This window comes from Prionailurus bengalensis, chromosome C1, assembly GCF_016509475.1.
Source record: "Prionailurus bengalensis isolate Pbe53 chromosome C1, Fcat_Pben_1.1_paternal_pri, whole genome shotgun sequence".
Classification (NCBI taxonomy): Eukaryota; Metazoa; Chordata; class Mammalia; order Carnivora; family Felidae; genus Prionailurus; species Prionailurus bengalensis.
Window position 1 is genome coordinate 176,295,470 of NC_057345.1, and position 22,096 is coordinate 176,317,565.

General features: G+C 37.5%; 1 protein-coding gene across 16 annotated transcripts in view; it reads left to right on the forward strand.

The window, feature by feature from the left end:
• Positions 1-9,955: 9,955 nt before the first annotated feature.
• GULP1 (GULP PTB domain containing engulfment adaptor 1) overlaps positions 9,956-22,096 on the forward strand; it is a 266,197-nt gene continuing 254,056 nt past the window's right edge. For 13 of the 16 annotated variants that reach the window (XM_043577258.1, XM_043577255.1, XM_043577265.1 and 10 more), the window contains exon 1: positions 9,995-10,086. The gene's annotated coding sequence lies outside the window, so the exon portion shown is untranslated. Of the gene's footprint in view, positions 10,087-22,096 lie in introns of all 16 variants that reach the window. The other 3 variants (XM_043577257.1, XM_043577268.1, XM_043577270.1) reach the window with 2 other exon arrangements.

A 22,096-nucleotide genomic window follows, 5' to 3' on the forward strand; every position in this document is an offset into this window, starting at 1 on the left:
CTCTGGTTCTTTGAGCAGACAGCATCTTAAGATTGGAACTAAACTCAGTTAAAACATGATGCTAGATGAGGCGGAAGAAACATTCTGCCTTACAGAAGAATCCCAATTAATAATTGTAAAAATTGTGAGGGAAAGAGAAAAATCACTATTAGAACACCTAAGTAATAATTGCTTCAAGCAAGATCTATCAATGCATGTTAAAATTACCAGACAGAATGTTAGGGATAAACAGAATATTTGTATAGTCTCAAAGTATCTCTTCCCAAATTAATTGCAAAGAGAAAAATAGTAACTTTAAAGTGGGAAAACCTGGCAGATATCACCTTAATCAAATTAACATTACCAGTGTGAACTCATGTTAAGAGATAAAAATAAGTATATAACTGAAAGTTGGTACCTTTTTCCCACTGATTTAAACTTCTAGTTATAAAAACAATAAGTATTGGGGATATGATGTACAGTATTATTGACTACAGTTAAAAATACAGTATTATATATGTGAAAATTGCTAAGAGAGTAGACCTTAAAAGTTCTCATCATAAGTGAGAAAAATTATAACTGTGTGTGATGGTGGATGTTAATGAGGCTTACTGCAGTGATCATTTTTTTTTAACTTTTTTTTTTCAACGTTTATTTATTTTTGGGACAGAGAGAGACAGAGCACGAACGGGGGAGGGGCAGAGAGAGAGGGAGACACAGAATCGGAAACAGGCTCCAGGCTCCGAGCCATCAGCCCAGAGCCTGACGCAGGGCTCGAACTCACGGACCGCGAGATCGTGACCTGGCTGAAGTCGGACGCTTAACCGACTGCGCCATCCAGGTGCCCCGCAGTGATCATTTTACAGTATATCACATCATATATCATATTAGTATATATCATTATGTTGTACACCTGAAACTAATATAATGTTATGTCTCAATTATATATAAGTAAAAACATTTAGAAATACATAAATAAAATCCTTTTTTAATTGACAAAGAATGCCAGAAATATATTTTACTTCTCCAAAGAAAATTCTACACTTACAGTTTGATTTTTAGCCAAAGCTATTGTTTTCCTTATATTTTGGCCCACAATGATTCAGTTTCAAGACAAACTCTCATTAACATATCAAAAGTTTTAATAGTTTTACCTCTTACTTGTACAACATTATTTGTTTTACAGTGGCTTGCCAGGCTATGCTAAATAACTAGCTTAGTAATTTTGACAACTCTGTTTCAGAAATCAGGAAACTATTATGAAAGGAAAAGTTCCTCGTCCAGGATTCTACAACCGATCAGTGGCAGACTACGGATTTGAACCCATGATACTATGACTCCACGCCCATGTTTAAAAACTATGCTATGGTTCTTTCAGAAGTAAACAGTCCGAAGTTCACATTTATAAAAAATATCTGAAACTAAATTCAGTAAATAAAATTTAAGCCACAACAGTTTTCTCTAAACTTTAAGTACTATCTATACAATCATTCATTTGCACTTCATTAATTCTCCCCTAAACTCATGGCACAGAACAAAAAAAATTTATGAAAACAATTTAATTTTATTAATTAGATACTTCATTACATTCTTCATTTGTGCAATGTATAAATTTTTAAATAGAACATTGTATGAGTAGTGGTGTTCATTTAAGTGTCTCTAGCAATTTGTTTTTATGTGGAAAATGGATGAGCCTTACCTGCACTATCAATATATATGAAAGATTTGTGTAATTTTGAAATTGCTTCTAAAGGATTTAATTTTTGAAACTGGACAGTGGGCTTATGCAGTCATACCCTTTAAAAACCAGCCAATTTCCACTGAACTGATAGCACTCTATCTGTGTATATTCTCAGGTTGTCAGGGTAGAGACTGTTGATGCAGAACCAACACGACAAGTCTCTGTTCTAGCAATTCCTTCCATAGATTGCCTTTTGCAGAAGGGCTCCTGTTAGAATGATTTTACCCATGTAATGAAACAGAAACTCAGGGAGAGAAATCTTCTGTTGTTAGATTGTGATAGGAGCCAGTGTCCCCTTTGCATTTTAAAGCACGATGACATTTTTCCATATCACATTATGTCAGGCCCAAGGATATAGGTGCCTTGCTTTGCCTTGCTTTTCTGTCAGGCCCTGTCATCAGGTCTGGGTAAATTCTGATATAGGGTTTTGAAGGGAACTTAAGAAAATATTCTAGGAAAAGATAACGAATCATAATTTTCAAAATAAAGTTTCCTTTTCCAGAAAATATTGTTTAGACAGCCTAGACTGTATAATTTGTTTCCAACCTTATTGGGAAAAAAATATCATATTTCTATTTGCAATAAAATTCTGTTTGTTCTATTTTTGTATTTTTAAGTATGTGAGTCTTCAAATGGGCAACATATCTTCTGAACTCAGCAGTTTTTCGTGCAAGTAAAACTGCTTTGAATTGAGCAAACTTTCCAGGCCTGCAAACGCTGGGGCAGGAGAGCACATCTCAGGAGACCACTCCTGGTCATTAGGCTAGACCTTTTCATGAAGCACGTCCAAGGTATTCTCTCTTGGTCATGACTGGCTTCCACATAACGCTCATTTAGAGTCTAGAGTGCTTATGAGCTGGAACTAGAAGTGGAAACCTGCCCTGGATTGAAATCTGTGTTTTCCCGCATTTCTACTGTAAAGTAGGGCTGTTGCATTGTCAGTGTTATTTGTATTCTGTGGTTCTTGTGGAATAATGGTTCTTTCAGTCTTAGCAGTAAACAGCGAACTTAACAAGGGGCCATGTAATGGGTTGGAGGGTAAAGACTTCTGAATGGGTGCAGAAGTCTTTTCAAGTAGGAAGCGCATCTTCTGTATCAGGATCGGAAGAAAAAAATGAATAAAGAAGTGATTCAAGTAAATTGGGATATAAATTTAAAATAATTCTAACAGAAAAGTGTTGGGGTCAAAAGTAGGGAAGAGAAAGATGTGATGAGGAAAATTAACAGAATGTTCCCAAAGTTCATGTGGAAAAATGAAGACTGATAAAAAAAATTTTTTTTCAACGTTTATTTATTTATTTTTGGGACAGAGAGAGACAGAGCATGAACGGGGGAGGGGCAGAGAGAGAGGGAGACACAGAATCGGAAACAGGCTCCAGGATCCGAGCCATCAGCCCAGAGCCTGACGCGGGGCTCGAACTCACGGACCGCGAGATCGTGACCTGGCTGAAGTCGGACGCCTAACCGACTGCGGCACCCAGGCGTCCCAAGACTGATAAAAATTTTAAAGGGAAAATAATGAAAGAGAACTTACCTAACAGTTATCTTAAACAATTACAGGCTGAGGTAATTGACACTGTTTTATTGCAGGAATATACCAAAAATTAAAAGGAAAGGAAAAAAAGGGAAAGGGCTGCTGCTAGCCTACATGGTGCCTCTGTGAGAATTGGAGAAGCCCCTCCCCCCTTCCAAGGAAGATCTGCAAGTGCTTGGTTGGAACCCGAAGATGTCTCTGAAGCATGGGCTGCACTTGCTTGGCTGGCAAAGGAACTTGGTTAGACTTCAGTCTGCACTATTCCTTTCTTGGTCTCTGACTGCATTGTGCATATTGTTTGACTATACCTGGAAGTTCTGCACGAATGGAAAAAGAATGAAATCATTCATTAAACAGTGTTAGACACCTAGGTAATTATCCTGGGAGGGGTAAAAAAATAAATAAAAGCCTTGCCTTAGATTTCACACCAAACTAAAATTGGAAAAAAAAAAAAGCAAAAAGTAAACCTACAAAGCACTAGAAGAAAATATAGGTGATTAGTTTGGGTGGAAGGTCTTCATAAGCATTACAAAAACAAAACAAAAAAACCCAAAACCCAGAAATCATACAAGATTACATTTTAAAAAATTCTACATATTCCAAAAGAATCAACAAAATAATTATTTAAATGATGTGTAAAGAAACACCTTATTTTTTTTTGCCAGAGATTTATACATACATTAAAAAACTTTTAAAAATCAATAAGAAAAAGAAAAAATATACAAATCCATTGGGAAAGGAGAAAAATGAATAAAATATACAAATAGCCAGTTCATAAAGAAAATACAAATATTTACTAACTGTATGAAAACATTCTCAGCTTTATTAACAGTGAAAGTTAACCAATAATTGAGCTAATTTTTCACTTAACTTACTTGAAAATTAAAGGTGTTTGGAGAAAAAAGTAACAATGAAATGGAGTATTTTGCCCAATAGCATTTACATACATTAAAAAGCATAAAAAATAAATATTTTGCAAGAGTACACATAAACTTTAAAAAAGATACATATTAGAGCACATTAGAATGAGTACTTGTGTTGCGTTAAGTGAATGGAGGAGAATGAAGGTAAAAGTGCATCATGAAATAAAATTGAGAAGGGTCTGTGGGAACTTGCAGGATGATGGTGTGCCAAACACTAGGAAGCATGATTCACACAGGCACCTGTACCTGTTTCTTACTAACTAGGTAACATAGGTAAAAAATAAAATAACAAGTGTTATGTGTTGAAGAAATGGCACTCACTAATATGCTGCTCATGGGAGGGTACATTTTTGTTAACTTTCCAGAATTACTTTGGCAATATGAATGATATCTATTAGGAGTGGCAAAGTGAGGTAAACACCTGTGTTGGTCCCGGGATGGGGGGACTGTAGAGGCCCAGAGAGGGCTGAGGAAGCCCAAATGTGGGGAAGAGGGTGTTCTCCTGGAGGAGCAGCCTTGTGTAATGAGTTGGAGCCCAAGCAAGATGCAGAGGAAATCACACAGATGGCCGCCTGGCACAGTGTGCTGGAACCCTCCGTGGGTGAGGATACAGGAGTCCGTCTTGAGTTGTTGGCCCCTGAGCAGGATAATGAAGATATTCCTGCAGAGAAATGGCCTGGCCACCCAGAGGAGGGACTGTGACAGCCACGGGAGGTTGGTTATTAACAAGGACATGGACTAAATGAGAAAATGTATTAAGGATAATGGTAGTACAGCTAGATTTTCACCGGAGGAGAAGGCAGTTACGAATACGAAAAGAGGTACTGGACTGGAATTGGAGGTAAGTGTGTGAACTCAAGACTCTCAAGATGAAAGAGAGAGAGAGAGGGAATAAACGATATTAATATATACATGTATTCCCTGGTCTTGGCTACTGAAATAGGCTAAATGAAGCAAAAATCCTGACAGCAATGACATAGCACCTGGAGCTCGGATTATAAATACCATCCTTCAGTAAAAGGGACTGGCTTCTTTTGGAGAAATGGCTGATTCCAGGGCTGGAGCTGGGAAAATGTAAAATGAGACTTGAAATACCTTTTTGTGCCCTGAAGTGAGGAAATGGTTCTCAATGACGGAGACATGGCATTGGGATGCAGAAGTCATCTAGGAAGGGCTCACTCTGGCCAAATCTGGCCCAATCTCAGTCTCAAAATAAATCATGATAGTAATAGATTATAACCGTTTGAGTAAAATAGCAAACGATGTGTCTACACTAATATAAGTAGAGAAATGAATGAATTGAAAGTTTAACAAGGACTGAAATGTCCACATAGTTACAAAGTACCTCTTCAGAAAATACCTCCCAATCACAGGGGCGCCTGGGTGGCTCGGTCAGTTAAGCATCTGACTTTAGCTCAGGTCATGATCTCACGGTTCATGAATTTGAGCCCCACTTTGGGCTTTGTGCTGACAGTTCAGATTCTGCTTGGATTCTGCTTCTCCCTCTCTCTCTGCCCCTCCCCCACTCATGCTCTGTCTCTCTCCTTCAAAAAGAAAGAAACATTAAAAAAAGAAAGAAAGAAAGAAAGAAAAAAAAAGAAAATGCCCACCAATTACAAAGGGAAAAAGAGGAACATTACAGAGGAGAAAACTGACAAGAACCATCAGCTTAATCAAATGAAGATGATCCATAGTGGGACATGGCAAAGTTGTATGCAATATGATAGAATTAAAGGAAAGAAAAGAAAAGAATATAGTATTACACTTCCATGTTTACCCAAATATTCATAACCTGAGTCTAACATAAATATATGTCTGGATGGCCATAGTTTGCTTATAATTAGAGAAAACATTATTGATAAACACCGGTAGGGGACAAGCCTCTGATGTACTGTTATATTGTTACTGTTAGTAAGTATGTACAATTTACTCCTTGTGAGAAAAAGAAAATAAGTGGCTGTAGGTACTGGCTAATTAATGCCTGTTCTGGACTTCTGTATTCCCCGTTAAAATATTTTTTCTGGGTCTCTTCTCATTTGTTCTTGGAGAAGTATTACAACGTTATTTGATAAATACATTTAAGAACAAACTTGGGAAGAATTACTGGGCATTCAGGGTTCAGCTACACTCTTCTCTCTCTCTGTCTCTGTCTCTCGTTCTCATAGGTCTTAGGAAACAGAATTTAACTCCCTTTTCAAAGATGTTGTCTCTTCCTAGGTAGGGAGACCAGGAACCATGTGACTGCAACTGCTATTTTGACTGTTCATTTTCAAACCAGGTTTCTGTCAATTATACAGGCAATATTTTAGCTTCTGTTTTAAACTTTTGCTTTATTTCTCAATTTATTCCCAGTCCAGGCATGGAGAAGGGATGTTATTTATTGGAGAGTCTCTCAGGGACCTTAATAATCCCTGGAAGGTATAGAGCAAATGTTAGCAATGGGTACTCTTGGTGGTGGAAATGCAGGTGTTATTTGTTCCTTGTTTGTATTGGCTCTGTTCGTTCTTTTTTTTTTTTTCCCAAGGGGTTTCATATTCTTAATCAGGAAGACAAAAACAGAAAGAATAAGGGATAAAATGATGGAAATTAGAAAGTAAATGTAACACATTAACTTTGGAACCCAGATCCCCTAGGAACTCAGTGTATACAATTTGGCCACTGTTTCACATAACAAAAAGAAATATGCTTCCTTTTCAATTCACACAACTGAGATTTTAAATTCTGTCTTGGTTTTTATTTCCTTTTTCAAAAAATGTCAAATACTTTAAATGATGAGTTTGTAGTAAATAGAGCTAAATAACCAGCATGTTTTTGTGTATTTTTGTAATAACAATAAAATTGTTATTCTCAACATAAATAACAGGCAGTTTTTTTGTCCTAGTCAAGGTTCTGTTTTCAAGTAAGAGAGACTTCAAACTGGCTTGAGCCAGAAAACTAATTTTAAAAATACTGGAAAGGTGCTGAGTCTCTATGCACAGTGATGAATGTGAAGAATGTTCAAATGGAAATCTGAGTGTTTGCAATGGGTAGGATCAGGCATATTGTAATGGTCGTGCCCTGCCAGGGCCTCTGCAGCCCTTACTGGCATTGCCCTTCTTTCGTTCCTGGGGCATGCTTTGGATCTCATTTAAAATCTTGTTCTGTTTGGTTGTAGTGGTTTTGAAAACTTGGTTCTGACAGTCTTGCAATTCTTATACCTCTAAGCCATTTCAAAGAACAGTTCATATCAAAAATCAGGTTACAAAAATTACAAAGCAAGAGCAAGCTAGGAGAATTTAAACATTGGGAGAAAATATAAAAAATATTAAAAATGAGTAATTTTTAGCACTGCATGCAATGGAAAAAGACCGTTATGGGGATTCATGTATCCTCATTCATCCCTCCATGATGAATGCACTTTATAATTTTGATTTTCTCTCTCTCTTTTATTTATTTATTAATTAATTTATTTATTTGGCAACTTCCAAGTCTTATGGAAAGGGAGCATAGAGAAGGCTACAGAATGTCTTCAAATTATTTTAGTGGCTAATTCAGGGAGAAGCTGGAGTAGTAGAGAACCCCTCCTTAGGAGAATAATAGTCTTTGAGAGCCTGGGAGTTGTGTAAAACTCCACATGAGTTTCAACATTGAATAAAGTGAGAAAAGGTTTGGAAGAACCTCTCTTTAAAGCCATCAGAGGCAAATGATAAGTACATATGGGATTTTCCATTAATTCATAGGATGGCACTTACAATGTTTGATTTCTGCAGCCTGATTTGTTCTTATGCCCTGCACTTGTTCAAGTGAATCTCTAATGCATTGAAGGCTAATCTAGTGTTTCTCAATGTAGGGTTAGCAGATGCTAGTGGTTTGTTGATGTATTCTTGGGAATCTAGACTTTCCTAATCGGAGTTTTATAATAATGTGTTACCAGAAAAGATCTTATAATTACATGATATAAGCATGGATTTGGGTGTAGGGTCAACCTCCTTATTTCTAAGTAATGGGCTAGGGTTTGATTTATTTTCATAATTATTTTTTATAGTGGTTGTAAATTTAAGTGTTTACAATGATCTATAAACAATTTAAAGTCATTGTTTAAGGTTATTTACAGAAAAAGCAATTAGCATTGTCCTCAGATTAATGTGTTTAATATGCTTCTTTTACTCTGTGCTTGACTGTTGCGATAAAAGGGAAAACAGTTCCAAGTGGACCCTGACCCTTCAAGTATGAAGAGGCATGACTTCTGGTCCCAGCTTTAGCACTTCCTAACCATGAGATTTGGGGTAAGTCACTTAAGATTCTTTGACTTTAGTTATCTTGTATTTAAAATAAGAGCATATGGCAAGAGCTAGGTGATCCCTAAATTTAGTTTACATTTCAAAAATGATGAGCTGTATCTTTTTTAATGGAAAAAGCATCAGGGAGAAGAAAGTTGATTCAGTTAACAAGGTCTTTGGGGGAAATTTCCAGTACCATATTTTCCTAATTATAGTCAAATATAGTGAGTGGGATGTAAGAACCAAATATTTATTGAGTGCCTTCCCTGTGCCTGACACTACTCTATTTTAACTCCTGTAAATGTGACCGTGACTCTTTGAGTTTGATTATATAATTCCTTTTGGCAGTTGTAATTGTGTTGAGTGTCCTAGGGCACAGAATGTGTAAGTATAGAGTCTGAAAAGGAATCTGGTTTGTCTGATTCTAAGCCCTGGATTCCACTGTAACACATTATATTTGCTAGCCTTACAAAACGATTTTCCCCCTTTATCTATTTTCACATTCAAATAAAAATCTAGTAAACTAAATTCTAAGCAGCGTCTCAAAAAATGTTAAAGTCCTCACATCCTTTAAGCATTGCTTATATGAGGATACTCCTCCTTATATCCTTCCTCCAGCAGAGGTTTACCAGGGTCAGTAAGAATGGTTTGTCCTGTTTTCCCTCATACCCTATATGCTACTTCTGAATTCTTTGTGAACATAAGAATGGAGCAAATGAACATAATCTGGTGGGTAATGTTTTATAAGGCAAAAATAAAGTGCAGAGATTCAGTCTGAGTTAAAAAAAAAATTAGGAAACATGAAAAATGTGCAGGCACCATCAGGACAGCAGCAACAACTGTGTCAATGATTTGTTGATTAAGTGTTGTAAAGAAAGCATGTTCTACTCGCATTCGTGTGTGTGTGTGTGTGTGTGTGTGTGTGTGTGTGTGTGTTGACACCTTCTGTCTTATGAAGCCGCAGAGATGTTTTTTAAAACACCTGGGTTAGGAAACACAGTCTCGCTCTAGTGCTTTAGGGAGGAGGTTCAAAAGGAAACTTGGGGGGGGGGAGCGGAAGGGGGGCACGAGAATGGGGGAGGGGGGAGAGACCTGTGTTTTTGCTTCTGTCCCGGCTCCGCACAGGGTAAGGTGAGGCCTCTTCTGCCACAGTGGCGTTTCCCTCACATTTCATTCTCTTCCTTTGGTCCGCCTGCAAACGCCAGACAGCCCAGTGGGCCCCGAGGGAAACGACCATCGGAGACTGAAGCAAGTCTGAGAGCTCGAACACAGGCGTCCCGTTTGGAAGTGTCCAAGGAGACCGCCAGAAGTGCGCCAGCCGGAGTCTGAGAGTTTCCTTCTGGCCGAGAGGGGGAGCCCCGCGTTCCCAGCCGGGAGCGACCCGGAGTCCCGAGCCTCGAGCCCCAGCCGCCGCCAGTTTTAGCTTCAGCGGGTTGGGAAGAGGAGGGAGGGGGCAGAGAGCGCGAAGAGGGAGGGCACCGGGGCCGGAGGGTCCCGAGTCCAGCGCTGTCTCGACGTCGAGAAACTTTCCCTCTCGGCCGCAGAAACGGGCGCCCCGGCCGTGTCGGAGCGGAGATCGCTCGGCGGCGAGGACGCGGCAGCGCTCCACGCCCCTGCCCGAAGCCTGATCCGACCGCATCAGTCCGTAAGGTATGGGGAGACAGCGATTTGTGTGGGGTCTTCCCCGCTGCAAGCCCAGCCTCCCGTCAGGTAGCGTGCAGTCTCTTCCACACTGACATCCCGGGGAGGAGGCGGGCGGTGGTCAGCGCCGGCCGCGGGTGCCTGGGGAGGAGGGCGCGGGGCTGCGCGTCGCCGCTGCCGCCGCCGGGCAGGTTGCAAAAATTAGGGCAGTGAAAGGCGCAGGGAGTCTCCCAGCCCGAAAGGAGGCGAAGACCTGTTGACGACTGCCATTGCAGCGCTTGAGGGATGACGAGGAGCCTAAGGAGGTCGGGGACGCGGCGGGCTCGCGGCTCCTGGATCCTCCTCTAGCCCTTTGTGGTAACTTTGGGGTGGCCAGGGCCGGTGGGCGGGAGCTGGCGGCGGGCGGCGGGGCGCCGGTGGCTCAGCACGGCTGAGGGAGCAGGGACCCGACGGGGCTGAGCCGGCAAGTCATCGCCGGGGCACAGCGAGGCGACCCAGGAGCGAAACTTCTTGTAGCGTGACGTCCCTTTTGTTGGCTCCTGGAGAGAGCGTGAGCATGGGGGCGGGGAGGCGCGAAGCTCCTAGGCCGGGCTCAGGATTCTTGAAAGCCAGGACTGGGAGGGCCCAAACTCAGGGGCGGCGCCCACACGGTTAACCTTTGGCTGGGTGGGTCAAGTGGTTCCTTGCGGCGGAGGCTACGTTACGAGGGGAGCACGGGGCGGCGTGGTGATGAGACCCTGGGCTCAAGCTCGCTCGCCCGGGGCCACCTCCTCGTGGGCTGGCTCACTACGCGGATCAGTACCCGGCGCGATCGGATCTTTCCTGTGGCTCCTAGGGCACCGCGCCGACTTCCCTGTGTGCGGGAGGGAACTCTGGGCAGGCTGGTTTTCTTGGAATGTGTTTACGATGTTGAATGGGACTTGAACAGGAAGCCGGACGCTGCAGCTGGAACTGGCGTGCCAGGGTAGAGTAAGGAAAGCGTAGCTGGTGTTGGACTTGGCGAGTCCACTTAGGACGTTGGGCAAACCCCTAGTGGGTGCAGGACGTCAGTCTAGGTACCCCTTCCTGGATCCTAGCAGTTTTTCTCAGTTGAGCCCGCCTTACTTTCACGTGCAGGCAGACATTGACATGTTCTATTTCAGTCTTCAAGTTTGACGAAGTATAAGGCAATCAATTAGGAAGTGTTTAATTAAGTTCATTTTTGGACTTGCTTTAAAAAGAATGTTGCATCAACACAAGAGTAAAAGTTTCTGGCGAGTGTTCTAGTTATGGTTTCTCTTGTTCGTTTCGAAGACTGGTAGGAGACCACAATATTGATGATTTTTGTGTCTGTGATACCACATGGGTGATACAGTGCTAAAGGAGGGCAGTAAAGGAGACTGTACAGTAAAGGAGAGCGAGTGTTAGGAGGTAGGAAAGTCTGAGAGGAGTTGGAATATTTTCAGATGTGCAAATCGCCCCCTTTCTCTGCCAGTCTTTCCCTCCTTCCCCCACATAAACAAGTAGCCTTGCTAGAAAACCCACCAATTGGGAGAGTGCAGTCGCTGGCGACTCCAAGCCTTGCTGGAAGCAGCAGACAGGCTAAGGTACTGCCCCATTGCATAATTAAAAGGTCTCCTTGAGCTGTCCAGGAGTGTTTTCCAAGTTTTTACGACTGACAAGGAAAGAAGAGAGGAACCTGGCCAGCAGCCAAACCAGACTGGGCTCAGTAGCCAGGCATGAAAGAGACTGGGGAACTTGCAAGGGATAATTGGAAAGGAGCTGGTGGGTACTTGGGTTTAAACAAGGGGTTTCTTTTGCAATGAGATTTTTTAGGTGACTAAGATCAGTCTTCTTGGCAAAAAAAATAAACTAAGCACAGTGCAGTCGGTTGTGTCAGAGGAAAGGGGTAGAAGTGCTGGAGGAGGGAAGTCTGACCCTTATCAGTGTTGCAGTGGAATTGCTGGGGGCCTGATGCTGCCTGTGCTGGTTATACTTTTGTTAGTGTTCATATTTTGTTGCCATTTGTCTCCTCAACTTGGACTAGGCTTGCTGCAACTTCAGTCCCTTGACCTTGACTTTCTTTGTTTTCATGGAGAGTAAGAACCAAAGACTTGGGCTTTGAGCAGATGGCTTTCCACCTAAATTGAATAATTCAATTACATACTCTCAAAGGGCACAGATTTGGGTCATGGAGTTAAAGTGGAAAACATGTTTAACGTGTCTTCCTTGTGTTTGTCAACAGTAACCCCCATAAATAGATCTTGCCCTTTTTCCTGGAAGAGTAGAAGTTGGGGTGATCTCACTGTTTCACAAAGCATTTGCCCAATTCTTAAGACCCTGCTGCTTCCAAGTTCCAGATTAGCCAGGAACTCAGAACCTTATCTACAATTCAGATGCTTTTTTTATGTGTAAAATTTGTTTCCTCTTCATTCCTCCCTCCCTCCCCCCCCCCTCCTTTCCTCCTTTCCTTCCTTCTTTCCTTCCTTCCTTCCTTCCTTCCTTCCTTCCTTCCTTCCTTCCTTCCCAGGGAATTTGGTTTACTGTTGTGTTGGGGGGTTAAATGGTATAAACACTAATATGTATTATATTTCCACTGGATTGGTGAGTTTGAGATTGTGACTATCGGCCTGCCTTTTGAGATTGACTTTATGAATCACACTTGGCAAAATGTTTTCCCTATGATTTCAGTTTTTCCACTTGCAAAGTAAAGAAACTTTTCTTTACATAATAACAAGTTTACTGTGAGCATTAAAGAGATGAAATTATGTTAATAGATATTTAAAAATATAAAGGTCATAGAGTTTCTGACTCAGTTGATTCAATTGAGATTATAGGAGTATAAATTTACTAGATATAAATTGAGATTTATATCTAGTATACACATGTTATAGTGACATATCTGCATTTAATTTATAAAATTACTACTTTTGCATTTTAATTGTAGTTTTAGTTTAATCAGATTTTAATCTTTGAGAATAATGGGTGAGATTTTGTTATGGTTAAAGCTGAGTCATTCTCTCAGAAAAATATAATCAGCAAATTAATTTACTTTTCTTTTGGTTTATATTTATACTCAGGACCAGTTATTTTTTAAGCCCAGCTCAATTTTGCCTTTATGAGAAGTTACCAAATATATTTGCAGAATTTGGCTCCCTTCTCGGAAATAACACTTGAGGGACTAAAATTACATTTGTGGTGTACAAATAAACTTTCTTTTCCCAAAGGCCACAACAGTTTCCTTTTGAGTTTAGAGGGTAGATTTAAGAGACTTTCATTAATTGATTCAACCAATACTTATTGCATATTTTTTATGTCCAGGAAAACAGAAGGCTTGGATTCAAATCCTTGCACTGAACATCGTAGCACTGTGATTTTCTTTGTGTTATTTTACTTTTTACCAGAATTTTACCAAGATAAAATTTGTTGTCTATATTGATACCAATAATATAGGAACTTGTTCCACACATGGTAATTTTGAAATATTTCATTTTTAGACATGTCAATTAGCAAAAAAAAAAAAGCTATTTTTAATAGCTTAATGTACTGTATTATATTCATGAATGTTTATTTTTCAGGTGAACAGGTTAATATATTAGAGAAAGAAAATAAGTATGGATAAATTGCTGAAATAATAAAATCTTTGGTAAAATACTTAATAATAACTTATTTTTAGACCTTATTTTATTAATATTTATTAATTTTATTAATAATGAATATACAAGAGAGAGGGAGGTTAGAGTCCCAAGCAGGCTCTGTGCTGTCCATGCAGAGCCCATGTGGGGCTCAAACTCAGGAACCATGAGATCATAACCTGAGCTGACACTAAGAATCGGATGCTTAACCGACTGAGCCACTCAGGTGCCCCTTGCTTTTGATTTTAAATTAAAAATCTTGAAAATCTTTAGTCTCCATTGCTCACTATTAGATAATTTTTATTTAAATTTCACTTTGCAGGTAATTTTTTTGTGATTCATTCTGTAAAATTGCAATTTGTTTTCTAAAACCTCTAAGTGACAAAAAAAGCTATTTTATTTGAATATAATAATAAATTCAAAAGTAGTTACTACAGGAGTCAACCGCATGGTTGCCTGAGCCCTGGTGCATAAAACAGATCAGAGACTGGGGGATCTAATAGTGCTTGCCTTAACACATTTAGAGATCAAGAAACTTAAATTTGCTCCTGTGGGAGCTTAAATATATTCAAACTAGAAGAAGAAAAATGGTATAAATTTTGAGCAGAGGAATCTCTTTGCTTTCAAACAATGGAGATATGAAATTAAAATCAGGCCTTTAAAGATCATGGCTAAAAGTTATTGTTCCAGAGTTAGTCTTAGAAGACAGTGCTTATACTATTTTTAGGTTGCTATTTGCTAGTTCTGTGTTTGTTTTATACTTAGAAAATATTTTCAACCACTCTAATGATAGTTATAGTGTGTGATTATTTTTCACCAGGAGACAGTTAATTGACACAAATATTGTACAAAGGAATAAACGCCAATTTTCTGCTTTCATTGAAATGGCATAGTTATAAATTTGGAATTAGCTTCATCTTTCAATATTGTGTACTTAAGGATAGTGTTGAAAAGGCAGATCACATAGTATGAATAAGTGATTTAATTTATGTAACACTTGTGATTGTAATGAATAATAGGACTTTTAAAAAAAGTTTTGAATAACACGGTGTATATTTTCCTGGATACATCTAAGGGAGATATCTAGATAGTAATAGCTGCTTTTATTTCATGTTTGTTTTTTGCTATTGACATTATATAAATATATTTACATATTGTTCTGAAGTAGAGGTTCAGAATATATACTAGAAATTTCCAAGGCTTAGGTGACTAATGCCTCTCTCTCTCTTTCTCTGTGTATATATTAGATATATCTTTATAAATGTATTTATATGTACATGTAATTATGGTATATATTTTTTGGTGTTTCTCTATTCGTGCTAGGTGTATCTTTATAGGGAAAAATAACTTCAATTAATTGATATTTCTAGGCCAATTTTAACCATTAATTTAAGATCTTTTTTAGTTAACTGTTGCTACAGATTCTTGAATTTCTTTTTTTTTTTTTCGAATTCTAAAGGAGTTTTCAGGCTTTTTTTATACCTGTAAAGGTAGAGAATAATAGTAGGAAAGATATGCTACCCACAGTCTTGGTTAATGGCTCTGTAGGTGACATAATCATGGAGGCCTTTCCTACTTTTCTTAAGTAGAGTGCAGGCAAATGTGCAGTTAACTAATGGAAGAAGGTAAATTCACTGCTTGAAAGGTAGCTCCTGCTGGTAAATTTGTAAGGTATGGTGAAGTGAGAATTGTGTGTACATGCAGTGTTTTCCAGGTATTGTATAGCTTTTCCTTAGGATTATCAGATGTTACAGTTAACTTGTTTCCTGAAAGTTCAACCACAAGTCCTCTAAGATTTTCAGGGCACTTAATAAACTTTGCCAGAGCTACCAACAGAGAAAGTGAATGATTGGGTGCAGTTTTTAGCTCACTCTTCTGTAGAAAATGATGATAGTTATTTAAATGACCAAAACCAGCTTGTTTTGAGAGGTTTGATAGAAGAAACTACAGAGTATGATAACCTACTAATGGAATCATTACAGATTTGGCTGTGTAACATTGTCAAATAGTTATATAATATTTCATGAAAAGGTAACTAGCTTTCTTTCTCACCTGGTTTGTAAATGAGGCAATATTGATCTTAGACAGCATTTTAGCTAAAAAGCAAACAGAAATATCTGTGCTGTAGTAGCAGATCTCCAAATTTGAAGTAACTAAAAGTTGATGTAAGAGGATGAACTTGATTTTTACCCTCTTGATTTCTCTCATAGCTGTTTACAGCCATCAAGAAAGTGCTATGTTTTAAAGTAAAAATTTAATAGCAAATAGGTTAATTTACTCAGATTTCCACTTGAGTTAAAACATAGTTTGGTAAGTACTGAAAAGAGTTTTATTTAAGAAGATGTGTTTTTAAAGGTCAACATGCATGTTATTCTCTGTAATCTATTTAATTTTTTGTTTGCTTTTGAGGAATTCCCTAGTAAAAGGAGAATTTTGGTTGATGGTGGAACTTTCCTAAATACCTCCTTGAGAATGTGCACTATTATAGTCATAAACATGCTTCCAACGTAAATGCTGATCATTGCTGGTAGCAATAAATACAAAATTTGGCTTATTGTAAAGAACAATTGTATAACTGAATTAATTTCAAAGTGATTTATCTCAATGCTGCATTTAGTAATTGATTATAATTGCTCGGAAGATGCTGCTTTTGCAGTGAAGTCTAGCAAAACACAGTTTGAGAGAATTGTTAAGGAGTCACATTTTAGTAAATGAATTGTATTTGAAATTATCTAATAACATCTGAAATGGTAAAAGTCTATTGATATTTCAAATCTACCAAGTAGCATTTCTTTATAAGAGTAGATACTGTTTTGAAATTTTGTCAATTGTTCTGTTTTAATGCATCATTGTGACTGGTGTGTAGGAAAAAGGCCTTTAAAATTCTTAATACCAAACTAGTAAGAACTATTGTATTGCCAATATTGTCTTTAATCCTTTTTAAAGGAAGAACTACTACTAAATTTATAACAGCTGAATTATCATAGGCTTCATTGAGTAAATTAAGTAGACTAGGAAATTTATGATCAATTTGGAAAAAGGAAGTCTCCTAGAGTGGCACAGAGGAGGCTTTAAAGAACAGTGTTTTGTGACTTGATATAATAAATGTTTCTTTGGGACTTCCTTATTCAATGAGATACTGATTTTCTTTTCAGTAAGCCATAAAAATTTGCAACATTTTTACCCACTGTCTTCTCATTCTGAAAAATGTAACTGTTTAAATTATGAGTTGACCAATAAAGGGATTCTGATCTGATCCAGCTGAATTTAATAAATATTTGTTGAACATCATTTTTAAAAACTGTTTGTAGTTCTGTCTTTTTTAGTAGTGATAGTGATGTATCTCAAATTAAAGTAAATAAACCTATATAAAACTTACTTCCATAAATTATGTGCTACAGTAGAAGTAGTAGGGATGGGGTTCTCCATCAGTATTAGGGGCAGCAGTGCCTGGAAACAGTGTGGAGATGATTGTTGGGCAAAGGATGAAGATGAGTTGGCAGGCAAAGAAGGGGGGACAGGCCATTCAAGACAGATCAGGTGGCAAAGGCAGGAGATATGGAACCATGTAAGTGGTTTAACAAAGCATCTTGTGGATGTTGGAACTGTAGAGATGCTTTTCCTTTCTGTCTTCATGTTGATGACCTTAATCATTAGTAATTATATATGGAAGGTTAAGAATTTTAGCTGGATGAATTATCTTAAAAAACTTGTATCTTTTTTAAACTTTTCCCCCATTTCTCCAGATCTAACTAATGTGTTATTAGTTGCAAAGAGTTGAGTCCACACTCCATTTCACACTCTAGGGTGTCCATGAACTTGGATAGGAAATAATAACATCATTACTCTCATGAACACCTAACACACGCGTGCACACACACACACACACACACACACACACACAGTAGTTTTAATAGTACCTGTAGCTTTCCAGAAGTTGTAACTATTTATTGTCATGTCTAATTGCTATGGCTGCATATATTTTGAAATATATTCATGTTTATGTCTAGTTTGAAGTTGCAGTAATAATTACATCTGCTTCTAGGGATTATTTTTTCATATGTGAGTATATATATAGACCTGTAGCTATGTCTTAAATTATATTTTAATAACTGTGCTTTAAGTCTGTTTCTTTCACATAATTTATATTTTGTTTTATGTATTTAGAAACACTTTTTGAGAGGGATTCATGGACTTCATTAGACTGCCAAATGGATTTATGGCACAAAAAGGTGAAGAACCCCTGGAAATCTGTACTGATGTTTTTCAGGGGTGGCAATTGGTTTTATGGTCATTTAATGAGGTTAAAAGAAATTACAGTTATTTAACTCAGTTTTATGTGTTAAACAGAGATATCCTAAATACTTTTGAAAGTAAATTTCTAATAAATAATGCTTCTTTTCTAGATTGTTTGCTATATTGAAGAAGCATGTGTGCAGTTTTTGGTTATCTTGCTTAGTGACAGTCCAACAAAGGAGGATTTATATTTCATTTCAGAACATGTAAATTTAAAAAAACAGATTTCTCTTTTTCACATTATAGCATTAACTATATTTGGAATGGTTATGATTTAGCTGGGAATTTTGCCTTGTGGTGCTGGTTTATTTTTTATACATAAATGTTTTGTCTCCTCCACTACACTTTGAGTTCTAAGAGAGAATAGGTATGTTTTACAAGAGAGAATATATATGCTGAACAGATCTTTGTATACTCTACTTTGCAACAAGTAACTACCCTAGTATTAGCAGTTTCACGTGAATGCTAAGGAAGAAATTAATAATTTATGTATATATGGAGATGACTGTTTTCTATGCACCACGGAGTTACTTAACATTATGTATTTGGTTATATGGTGTATGTTATTCATGTGAAAAATGTAAATGTGTGCCAGTAATTTTGGAAAATAAGAATGTAGAATATATACAAGTATAGCAAACTCCTGTGTCATGAACAGGACCTATAATTAAAGCATATATGGTGTAATTTATTGCACTATATTCCCTTTCTTTTTGCTTGGCTTGACAATCCTGTGAGATACCTCCATTTATAAAATCAGTTTCTTGCATTGATACTTGACTTATTTGAAATAGATGATACAATTTTATTTTTTGGAATACATGACAAAAGTAGTCTCTTTAAACTTATTAATTAGACATAATTACCATCAAGAGTTTCACATTCATAAATCAGTCCGATTTTAGTAGGTTTGGACCACCTTAAAATTCCAAGGGATGGGGGCAATGTACTTATTTTGTATTTGTAAACCGACAGTAGCTTCAAGATCCCAATGAGAAAGGACTGTCTTTCAGTCTGTTTGTTTTTGGCTCCACTTTGTGTCTTTGATGGTAAGCGTCAAGTATCATTGACACTTCTTCATGTCCCTCCCCTACTGGATCTTCGGATTCCCCTGGAATGACACTGCTTAGTTCAAGCCTTGTGTGATCCTTTACCAGAAGTTAATTTTCCTTTCCATTTCCTGTACATTAATTCATAAGGAGCGTATTTTTACTTCTGAGAGTCATATTCCCTTCCTTGTTGTTGTGGCAGACACTATTGGTTGCCCACTCAAATAATTTCCTTATTCTGCTTTTCTCATAGAACTCTGGTGTTAATTCAGATGTCCACTCTACCCCACATGACTCAGGGGAAGGCAGTTCATTCCTAAAAAGGTGAAATTTTAATTAGCCTAAGCTAATAATCGTAGTGTTCTGTTCACTTTGCTAGTGATTTATTAGTGAGAGGACCTTTTTACTTTGTCCCAGTCATAGTCAATTACATGAAATAACAGGACTGGAGGGAAAGGGGGTAGAAAAAATTTCTTTATGCTTAGCAAGGGGAATACTGGATGAGAAGGTATATGGCAGCTCATGATATTTCTTCTTTCTGAAATAGATGTTTGAAATTGCTACAGGGGATCATCTTTTGTCCACTAGGAGATCTAGTTTGAGGGCAAAACAAATGCATTAATGATAGCAGGAAGAAAAAAAAAAGTAAAGAATATAGGTGCTTGATGGCATTGTTGGGTCCATAAATCAACCCACCATATTTCTGGGTTTACTATTGTATGAGATATGAAGTTCTTTAATTTTTGAAATGAATTTGAACTAGAATTTTCAGTTGCTTAAAAGAGAAAGTATCGTAATTAAGGCATTTGTTAAGTGTTATCTTAATTTGAAATAAACATTTGAGAAGTAATAGTTTAGGTTATTAAAGAAAACATAGGGTACTTGAGTTTTGTAAACATTGGATATGATTAGTGCTATTAGTCTATAAAAATGTTTTATTATTTAAATCACCAAATATTATTATGTTTTTAATACAGTAAATAGATCGATCATCTTAAGTAAATTTATTCTGAGATGAGTAAATTCTACTTATATCTCAGAAACACATTACTCAACAAAATAAATTTGAAATATAAACTCATAACCTAGTCATTTTATAACATACCACTTTATTGGTTGTTTGGGGGTTTTAATGTATTAGAAATATTAAATGTACATTAAAAAACATTGAAGGAATCTCAATGCGTCTTCTAAATAATTTAAAGCTTGGAGTTGTGATAAAACTAACGTAACTATTTAAATGTAAAAAATAAAACTGATAGTAAAATTAAAAAAAATTGTGAAGTACAGATCCATTCACAGAGGTATAAAAAAATGCAGGCATATAATAAACTTTCAAGTAGAAACTAGTTTTATAAAACTTTAGTTCACTGACACCATTAGCAATTTAATTACTTTCTGCCACCATGTTCTTGAATTAGTTTTTTTGATGATTTTTTTAACATTATGCATATTGGCTTTTGTAATGTGCTGTATCAAAGTATGGAGATATATCTGAGTCTTTGCCTTTTTGTTTTAAAGATGGTAGGAATTAATTACCCAAAGCTGAGAAGACAAAAGCAGGAGTGAAGTATTAATGCTTAGTGGAAATGATTGTTAACCAGTGGTTTAAGCAGGAGGTGGAGGCAAGCAAAAGCAGGAATAATTGCATAGTCTGAGGGAATATTAAGCAAGTGTCACAACGGGCAGGTTAGTTGGAATTAGGAGGTGTGAGAAACGGAGCTAAAGGTTGTGTATACAGCGCAGATGAAAAAGAGCAGTTGGTGAAACTGGAGGTGGAAATGTTTCATTTGTTGAAAGCTTTCAGTAAAGCAGAGTTTCAGGTAGGTCACTGGTTCCAGAAAGACTGAGGCTATTGTATTGGAGAGGAACATAGACAAGAGTTTGAATACCAAAGGAAAACAAAAGAGTCCTCAGAATAGTACTGATGGAGTTATCCAAAGTAACAAGACCTACATTACTGTGATTGAGATGCACATATTAGTTTTTTGCATAAAAATGCAGTAAACATGCTTGAGATGCTTCCTGTATGAGATCATGACCTTCATTCAAAGCTGGGTCAGAAAGACCAGATACTACAAAGTGCTGCAATTTTCAGAGGATTATTGTTCTTATAGAAGCCCTTGTTCAGGGATTGTCCTGTGGCATCCCTTTGCCCTTACAGAATAGGAGTGCCCTCTGACCTTTTCCTGGCTTAAAAGGGAACCACATTCTTGTGGCTTTTTGAATGTGAATAAATTATTCTTTGTATGGAAATGAATATAAAGAGACTCTACTTATTTACTTTGGGAATTTTGGTAGAAAATATAACTTGGTTCTCAATGGACATAACAGAAAGAAGAAATTATGTATCCAGATCATTCAAATTCCAACTTCCACTTGTACAATAATCACATAAAATGAATAGTTTTTCCCGCCCTTAAATTGTCTCCCTTAAGTAGGGTCTTTGTGGAACCTGCACTCTTTTCTTAACTTATTATACCTGTGAGTTCACACCAAAAATAATTTTTTTGAATAAGTGAAATGATAACAAGAATATGACTGGGTTCAGGAAATGCTACCTCAAAATATGGCACCTTGACATATTATTGAATATTTCAAGTTGAAGGAATTTGAGAACTAACATGTGAAGGAAGGACTTTCTGACCTTCTGAAGCAGGTCATAAAGTCCTCAAGTGAGGATTTTATCCTCTGTATCCCAGGAGGGAAGAACATCCTTATCTCTGAAGGCAAAGGGACAGAGAGAGGAATCTGAATGATCTTGCTAAGTTTCCCACAGTTTACTATTCTTAGCTCATAATCTTTCTTCTCTCTTTCCAAGACTGAAACTCTTCTTCAAACCTGACATAAAAACAGTCAGGTTTAACCATTTATTCAAGTCTTTATTTTCTTAAGAAGGCCCATGTCATGCAAAACTTATGTTTTTCTCTTGTAAATCTATCTTTTGTTACAAGGAGTCTCAGTCAAGAGCTTAGAAAGGTAGAGGAAAAAGATATTTTTCCTCCTTTACAAATGCATTTATAGAGTGCTTACTGTGTCCTAAGCATTGCATTATATATT